This window comes from Etheostoma spectabile, chromosome 8 (genome assembly GCF_008692095.1).
Source record: "Etheostoma spectabile isolate EspeVRDwgs_2016 chromosome 8, UIUC_Espe_1.0, whole genome shotgun sequence".
NCBI lineage: Eukaryota > Metazoa > Chordata > Actinopteri > Perciformes > Percidae > Etheostoma > Etheostoma spectabile.
In genome coordinates this window covers 27826990-27836275 of record NC_045740.1, presented here as the reverse complement: position 1 = coordinate 27836275, position 9286 = coordinate 27826990, and the positions used below count along the sequence as shown (strand labels likewise).

The following is a 9286-nucleotide window of genomic DNA, read 5'->3' as shown; positions in this document are numbered from 1 at the left end:
CTTAATGTTTTTATTTTTAACTGTTTATACTTGTGTTTTATCTGTTCTTTTTTTTAACTGATTTTGTGTGAAGTACTTTGAATTGCCCTGTTGCTGAAATGTGCTATACAAATAAAGCTGCCTTGCCTTGCACTCCGCAGTTAAAGCGTCAAGTTGACACGCTAACGCTACGCCATACCTTGAGCAGATTTCTGTCATTCAGACAACAGAGTTGTAGTTTAAAACTTTTACAGCTGTTTTAGTAAAATGAAGGTTGTTTTCGGGCTTGAATCCATACATGGAGTTAATGGATACAGGCACGGAGAACTTAAGACTCAATTAGATCTGATTAGCGGTCAGCTCTGGTTAGCTAGCTAGCTCCGTTAAAAAGATATGGCGCGGAGCAGACTGGCGCGGAGAGGGGTAACAACCAGACTCTGATAAATGACGTTCAGGGAGCTTTCACAATAGCGTGGCTGCGGTGTTTTAACGGTTTAATTAGTACAGTTCCGGGCCTTTCTGTGTAGTTTGCATGTTCTCCCCGTGGTTTGCGTGGGTTTCCTTCGGGTGCTCAGTTTTTTTCCCACCATACATGCATGCTAGGTATCTAGAGCTACAGTTGAAAATTAGCTGACTGGCTAACAATGACGCATATACAGAAATGTTGATTAATGTGCATTGTCCTAATCAAAATAAATGTACACATTTATCACTGCCACACAATTAGAACACTTTCCATAACAGTTGAGATGTGGTTCTGAAAGGTATACATATAAAATAATTATCTAAACTGGTAACATTAGTTTCATATACAGTATAAAAAGCACAAATGTGAGACATAATCTAATTTTAAAATGTATTATTGCAGCACTGATAGCCGCGGTGAACATTTTTGGCTGCACATAAATTATATCCTAGTGAACCTAAATGAAAGAAAAAAAAAATATATATATTAAAATGACTACAAATTAAGACAAAAAAAGCAAAAGCAAAAAACATTTGTATACACTAATGGAAATGTCATTATGACAAATTCAACCTGAGGGTGGCACAAGATGAAAAATCAAGGCATCCACAAAATTATTTGTATTTTGTTACAGACGGTGACATATACCAAGTTTCATGGCAATCTATGATATTTTTTTCATATTTATTATTTTAATAAGTAGCCTCTCGTGGTTTAATGCAATAATCAAACCGAGCAAATCAGATTTATTTTCACTTGATTCATTATGCAACCATTATGTACTAATTTCTGAGAAGATTGATTATGTTAAGAAAATATAGAGCCGAGACAAAATGCATGGGTAAAATTAGCATTTAGATAGCTGTTGTTAGTCCAAACATCTATCTTGATGACGCCATGGCTATTTGAATATTGCATTTCTACAGTAGAAGATGAGCTAGAAAAATAGAGGGCAAAAAACAAATGCAATTTAGCCTTTAGACTATACAGTACAGCACTTGAGTGTGTGTTTGTGCGTAAACGATATATGTTCAAGTGTCCACATCTGTCTCCTTGTTGGAGCATGTGTAGCTTGGCACAGAAATTTCCACACCTATATAGAGTTAGCCGGAAGTAGATCTGAAAAGATCTGAAGTCTTACCCATAGAGAATACATAAAAGACATACAGTACAACAGAGCAATCACACTGCAAACATATACTGAGTAAAAACTGTGGTCGAGGAAGTGTGGATCCAGTCTGCAGAGCTAACAAGAGGGAGGACAAACACAACACAAGCCACAGTACGATAAACGCTCAAAGGTTTTTTAAGCCCCCAACGTCGACTTCAAGGCACCCAACCCTAACGATAGCTTGGTAATTATGCATGAAAGTGTTTACATATATTTAACTATTCTCAGGGAGCTTTCAGAGCAGAGTCAGAGTGAAGTGGACACTAGGTTGCAGGAATAGATCGGAATGTGTCAAACTAGTAGAAGTGTCTCACAAGTCGTTCCAAAGGTAACCCTGTCTCACAGAAATAGATGAACTGACCGGTGCAGGTTCAAGGAGTCACTTGTGTATGGACATCCGTGTGTGTGCAGAGGTCGGCTCAATGTGTTATGAAAGTTTGTTCACTGTTTGAATAAAGCTGCAGATGATCTGGAATCTTTGAAGTCTCCCTCATTATTTCCTGATCTCAACCCCGATATCATCTAACCCTAACCCTAACCAAAGTGCTTCAGGCAGCGCTGCCTGGAAGGCAACATTGGGGGCTTACAACACCATACACAAGGATGAACACTTTATTTACTGTAGTTCTTAGTCTTGGAGCAGCAGAAACAAAGCACAGAAAGTAGAGTTTAAAGTCCAAGAACAAAGCAGTGCTTCCCTGATATTAAAAAAAGGTTCTCCTGCTTGCTAATCACAGCGCTCGAGAAACACAAAGATCCCATCTGCAGCTGCAGGCGCCAGTTAATTGAGGAAACAAATCTCTCAACAAACCATTCTACCGTTTTCACATAATGAAATTCTCAACCTAAAAGTGTTTATTTGACCGCCCTGACCTCTCTCACTCTTCATTTTCAGTGTAATGGAACAGCCCGCGGTGAGAAGATTGTACAGAGATAAAGATAATATCAGAAGACTTGCTACTACTGCTGAGTCTGGTCCTGCTACAGTGGGCAGCCGCTGGAGCTGATAACCTAGGCTGCTCCACAGAAAATATCAGTTTGCTCTTCATGCTATTAATACTCAACCACTAACATGCACTCCAGTTGAATTTGACAGATAAAGAAAACTTCTACTTTGAGCCAAAGTGGCTTTTACAAGCTTTAAAGTCCAAGCTTAACCTTTACAAGACATTGTAGAGTAAATGTGGTGTTTAGTGCAGGTATTCTTGTCATGACATTCCATTTTAAGTTTTTATCTGTAGGGTACCTTTTTGCTACATAATCAGAACAAAGGTTTTTTGTTGGCAAAATGCAATGCCTAATGAAATGAGGATGGGACTGGCACAGTGCAAATATGTTCAAACGGAAATCATTGGAAAGCGCAGACACATTGACGGTGCACACTCTGTCTTAATTATAACTGGAGCTGTCCGCTGCTCCGTCTCGGCTTTATTTGTGCTTTGTTACACGCCCTACGCCCAGTGAACGGGAAAAAAATAGCAGAAAGTCCTTTGAAAGTCAATAGAGAAAAACACTCAAATCTCCGGAGGAGCGTGGAGAGATTAAGCCAGACTGCTTTACTTCATAAATCAAAGCATAATCACGGGCATCCATCAGCCACTACTGCAACAGGTGCCTCCTTGCTCCTCCCTTTCTTCTGCTTTGGAATGCAAATAACACCCCCTCGGAGTGGGCTTGTTTACCAAGGAATGTCTCTGGATTATACACGCACAATTATACAAGTGCAGTGCGGGGCGTCTCTCAAGTTGGCCACCTCAGATGGATCCATTCACAATGAGCACTTAGAAAGCACTCCTTGCTGAAAGGCAGCGGCCATAACCAGTCTGCTCCATCTGAAGCACTTCCCCTGCCGTTGCTAAAGTGCCAGGGACATGTTGAAGAGGAAAGCTATGTGCATGTCCACCTGTCAGACCACGCTAACAACATGCGAGGTGTCGGTATAAGTTAATTCCCTCCACGGGCCGCCTGTTGTTTTGACATACTTCTAGCATGCACATTTTCCGTCTGCTTTGTCCTGTAATTGCTCTCCATCCTCCAACAAGAGTTTGTGCGGGATAACGGTGGAGTGACATGTCTGCTGTACTCCACGCATACCACACAGGTGACGCTTCCAAAGAGCCTGTCGCATTGTCACTGCGGGACGGCTGCCAGCAGATAGCGGGCCTATCTCGTTTAGACAGGAACAAATGAGGCGGAAGATAGAGCTAAAGCTGATCCATGCCATTCTGACTTATCGCTGTGTCCAGAGGCCACTTCAAACTGACGCCTGATGATTACTCTAGCTGCTTCCGTGGCAAAATCCGTGCCTCATGTGTCCATGTTGACTTGTCTTTTTCCTTTTATAAAGATAAAACATTGAATGTATCATGTCATGATGTATCCGTTTAGACTCTGGTTTCTTTCTATAGGTTTATATCAGAAAACATGAGGAGAGGGTATTATTAGTACAGCTGCTAATGGGGGGCCATTTGTTCCTCTTGAGCTGCTTGAGTTACCCCCTGTATGCACTGCACGACCCGCGTGTGATGGGTATCTGCAGTATAATGAGTTAGTTTTGGCAACATGGAAAAAGCTGGCTTGGGAGGAGTGTGGTTGTGGATGCCACAACTCAGCCTCTCTGCTGTGTAAACTGAAACAGGAAGACCTCCTGGGTTATCAACACCATTAAGGGCATTTGGAATAATAGAGGCTACAAGGTTAAAGATGGATCTCCAATAGGCTAATTAAATGCCGTATGTAAAAATCCATTAGTTTCATTTGGATTTGAAATTTTTAAATCTCTTTCAACAATGACATCATCTCATTTTACCCTGTCTTTCCTTATATTACTTTACCCTAAATCACGTTACCTAGTCCTTGGCAGCTTTAATCACATATCAGCACCAGCCAGATGTCAACTTGTGCTAACTGGAAGATGACAGGAAATGATTTAATAACTACCAAAGGGGGGGAAAAAAACTCAATAGCGAATGCATTTCCTTGAGAAATGCCGAATTGTTGCCACATTATGAACAATGCAAAACCTAAACCACATATTAGTGAGCACATTTAAAACACGGCAAAGTCAGTCACACGCCACAACCCATTTTTGAGCTGTGACCGTTTTACTGTTTCCTGTGCTTGTAAAGAACAAGACACATCACCGGTGAGGTTGAGACAAAGCATTGTACCGTGCAAATGTCCCTAATGAAAGGCAATCATCCTCCTGTCGCGCATCCTCTCTCAAAGAAGCTTTGTTGCGCTGACAATCATGCACAAAAAAGAACAATGGGAGAACAGCAAGCCAGCTAAATGCCTATAATAAACGGTCAGCTAGGTAAAGCCATTAACGGGAAGTTCTGTTCACGTAGGAAAATGCATACAGGAAATAAAGCAGCATTTAAATGGTCATGAAGCCATGGGTCTTAATGAACGTGCACACTTCCATGAGCGTGGCTGTCTTCTTAGTCCACTGGAAGTCAAGTGGATGCATTATACAGACAAAAAGGGTTGGCTAAAAAACTGCAGGCGGCTCTGTGCTTGTACTGTGCTGCTATGCCTCCACACTTGCCATATTCACTAGAAAAAGCCCCGTGAATCTCTACAGACACAACAGCCCGCGTCTGAGATGGACTGTGAGGACCCGGATCCCCGCAGCTGCACTCTCCATCTCCCTGTAACCAGCACTAATGCAGAGTGAAACGCTTTGAAAAGCATACTGATGGTTTGTTTTTCTTTCTTGCCAGGGCACATCCTCTGCAAATAAATGTGTCTGTGAATGAAGTTATTCCTGTATCACCATGGAAATAGAAACTGCTGATCACTAAGGAATTGTATGGGCAATAAAGCTGACCGCCCACAACAGTTAATATGAAGAACAACCAGATGTCTCAGCCAGAGTGCGTTCTTAGGCAATATTGGATCAGCAGCTAAACCGGTTCAATAAACCTCTGATGTAGGCCAGCATGGAATATGAAAGCTTTTGATGGAAGATTTTTCACTATAATTACGGCCTTCTTCTGGCTCATCCACATTCAACTTTTTATGCATTTGGCAAATAGTCATCAGCGTTACAATTATGTACTTGTTGTTCTCACCTGTCGCTGGGGCCTGTGGGGATTAGGAAGAATTAAGGACAGAGCGAAAACACGCAGCAGCAGAATATTCCCCCCCTCGCATCTCTTTTGCAAGGTAAGCATTTTAAGGAAAAATGGTGTGTGTGTGTGTTTCCAACTGAAGCAAACTGCTTTATGTACCAATAACTGGGCTCTCAGCCTTCACGTGTATGATGAAGGCTGCCATCATCTTTCATCAGATCATAAAACCCCAATCTGCATTTGCAACTCAATTACATTCCTTTCCCCGGTTCGGAAATACCTGTGTTGTTTGAAATGCAGTTTTGCTATATTATGCACAGCCATAAATTATACTACAGCAGCATGTACATCTGTAGACTGTATACTGCAGAATATATTTAAAAGGCCCACCCTGCCTGTACATGAATTTTTGTCCTTGATACATATTGATTGCATGAATTAATTAATGAAGGAGGTCTGTTAATTCTATTGTGATTGGCTAATTAGTCTCACAAAGCCCAGCACAGCATTACAGGTTCCGAAAGCCTGTGTGTTAGAGATGCATAATTCTAGAAAATTAACTGTATGTTCTTAGCACAGCTAATCAGGCTGGGGAGTTCAGGGCTGTCGAAAGAAAAAAGCAACACAGTTATTTAGTCAGAGTTTAATTCTAGTCTGACTGCCTCTCTCTGGGTACACCTGCGTTCAATTTCCATCTGCTTATCTAATGCTTTTAAAAATTATTAAATAATACGTTTTACTGCAGCCATGTAATATAACCGTATTTCACGAATGACATTTACTCCAGAACTGATTCGGGTTCTACACACAGGCTGAAAATGTTGTTAGGAGCTGCTGATCCTCAGAGGCGAGTTCAAAAAGGAGTCACCGTGGAGTTGCTCTTTATGAAAACACATCATTAATGGTGCGCAGACAATGATGTTCTAATATCAATTCCATCGCAAACACATCGCATAACTGAAAAACAAACAGATCATAAATCCCCACTACTACCGAGCTTGTTCTGCTAAAGCATTTCAATCTCCGTTTCCACCATTTAAACTGGATTTCTATATTTTATTTCCTTAAAAAGAGCAAATAGTTTTAAAGTTTGTCCCCAGGAAAAACAAACAAATGCGGATACCAGGGAGAAAGAGATGGAGCGAGAGAGAGAGAGAAAGAGAGAGAGAGAGAGAGTAGGATCTAAATGTAATTCTGACTCACCTCTCAGGGAGCTGTCATCAAATATCAATGTGTTCACCTCTCTTGCTCTGGGGAAGAGCTTCCTCCCTCCCTCCCTCCCTCCCTCTCTCCATGCTTCGCATCTTCCCACCCAGGCAAAGAAAGAACAGCATTTTGGGTCTGCCCAGTCTGTCCTCTCAAAAGGGGGCTGGTCAAACCCATCAATTTATCTAAGTTCACTTGCAAACACTTCAGCTAAAGAAAAAATAATGCAACCAGTGCGGGCAAACTGAAAACGCCGTCATGATGGAGATCTAAAATGACGACAGCATGTGTAGGAAATGGAAGAGGTCATTAATGGGCTGACCCCAAACAAGCCGCTGTTACTTTTGCTGAAATGATCACAGTGATGGGGATTTGTCTCACAGCGCTGCTCTGATGAGTGTACACACGGGCTAAAGGTCTAAGTTAATAATTACCGGGGCTCACCGTGAACGTATGAGATCATTCACTGAGGGTGGCGATGGCCCCATAATCGACCTCTCGAATTAGACTGCTATCCCTTAACTCGCTCTGCCCACACCATGCTCTCGCTCTTTTGTATTCCACCGCCATCCCAAGTCACCCATTACTGATGCCTGGGTGGCTTAATAAGAGAAATGAAGACATCTGTGCAGAAATAATGACTACTGACAGGGACCGCAAAGGACACATGGCCAGTGGGGGGGGGTTCTACACCAATTTCTCACTGTATTTGATTTTAGTAAGAAATCCCTACCAAATGGACAACATTGTGTGCATGTGCAGTTTATAGAAAATCTTTACAATCTTAGTTGTTGTAATGTTGCAATGTTAAGGAACATTTGTATTATATTTGATATATAACTTAGATATTATTATTGTATATATTGCTTGTATTACAAAGTATATTAAATAAAATAACAGCAAATATAACAGCAGCTAATACATTCATTTGTGTGACGTACTTTGCATTATTAACAGGCGGTAAAGGTTAATGAATGTGGGCACATAGATGCATTTATAAGTTTGCAGTTTCTTTATTTAAAAGAAAAAATAATTTATGACATGGACGTGAACACCCTTAACCTGATCATTCATCATTCCAGGTGAATATCTACAATTACTGACAACTTCACCGTATACCTCTTGCATTTTTACCAGTAAGATATAATAAAACTGTCAAGTCCTCTCAAAAAAATAAGATCTGAGTCGTCTTTCTGTGGCCCAGATAGAATACTAAATTAGTGGAACGAGCCTGGTTTCTCATGCTTCCTTTTTTTATGTAGGACTGTGCATGCTGCGGGCAACCAGACTGCTTCAAATTTTCAATTTTCAGGACACATAAAACCCTGATATCTCCTTAAACAGAACAGACGCACAAAGCAAATGCTCTGTCATGTCCGGCAGTATGACGGGTAATTGCAAATTGGTTGTTAAATAAACAAGCAGAACCATTGGCTTCAGCCGTTTGATAAGACTCAGGCAAAGTCAAGGGGACAGTTTAAAACTCGGCTGTGATAAGGAACAGGATGAATCTGCATGCAGGAGGAACGGCGATAATCCCTATTAGGTTGACACAGTCGGTTATCTTGCTACTGGAGCAGTGAAGGATCTTGACTAGTTACTGCATTTTCCTCTTCAGGGAGAATATCAGAGCCGGGTTGTGAGCACACCTCATGCACATCAAATAAGAGACAACCTCAAATTGGATCAGACGTAACGAGAGCACTGCAGGAACCTGCTCTGATGAAGATCTGGGTTTCGCACTGAAAACAACAAGATAGGCCTCCATTTCAAATCACAACAAACAGTCTAATACATTGGTTGATGGTCTGAAATGTACAGCATATTGCCTCATTCAAAAAATAGCAATAAAAACATGTCAGGCACTCACTAATGTTCATCTAGTCAGCTCATCTACCGATGTGTTTCCATCTAGAAAGCAACAATATGTTGCATTTTACGGCTGAGTTACAACGCGGCAGTAATCTGCGGCCGTTAAGCTAAATAAATCAATGTATGCTCTAATGTTAAAGGCATAAAAAGTCTCTCGTTTGTCATGGCTAACAACGCAGATGAGAGTGTGCCTCATTGCGTGTTGGAGCCTTGCTGGAGATGGGTCCTGGACTCATTACCATTCAAGCAGTGAATGCCTGAGTCCCTGACCCAAATTCAAGACGACACTTGAAAAAAATACACAGATTCGAAGTCAATCTGCTGCTCATTTATTTTTCAATGTACTGTGGCGCCGTTGCCCAGATTGTCCGGAGTCTTTAAAGGTTGTTTAGAAAGGGGAAGGAGGTGGATAAGTGGAATCAAGTCCTAGAGGATGCTTTGGGAGTTGTTTGAGTGGGTTTATGGTGGGAAAAGAACGTAATCAATTGACATAGTGGCCCAGGAGAAATAGCTCTC

General features: G+C 41.4%; 1 protein-coding gene and 1 long non-coding RNA gene across 4 annotated transcripts in view; both read right to left on the bottom strand.

Annotated features, from left to right (window-relative positions):
• The window catches only part of LOC116694332 (uncharacterized), a 15674-nt gene extending 11657 nt beyond the window's left edge, over window positions 1–4017 (bottom strand). Inside the window, exon 1 of the long non-coding RNA XR_004333110.1 lies at window positions 4007–4017. This is a non-coding gene — a long non-coding RNA (uncharacterized LOC116694332). The remainder of the gene's footprint in view (window positions 1–4006) is intronic.
• Window positions 1–9286, bottom strand: part of tspan9a (tetraspanin 9a) — a 197761-nt gene that overhangs the window by 53700 nt on the left and 134775 nt on the right. The gene's annotated exons all lie outside the window — the stretch shown is intronic.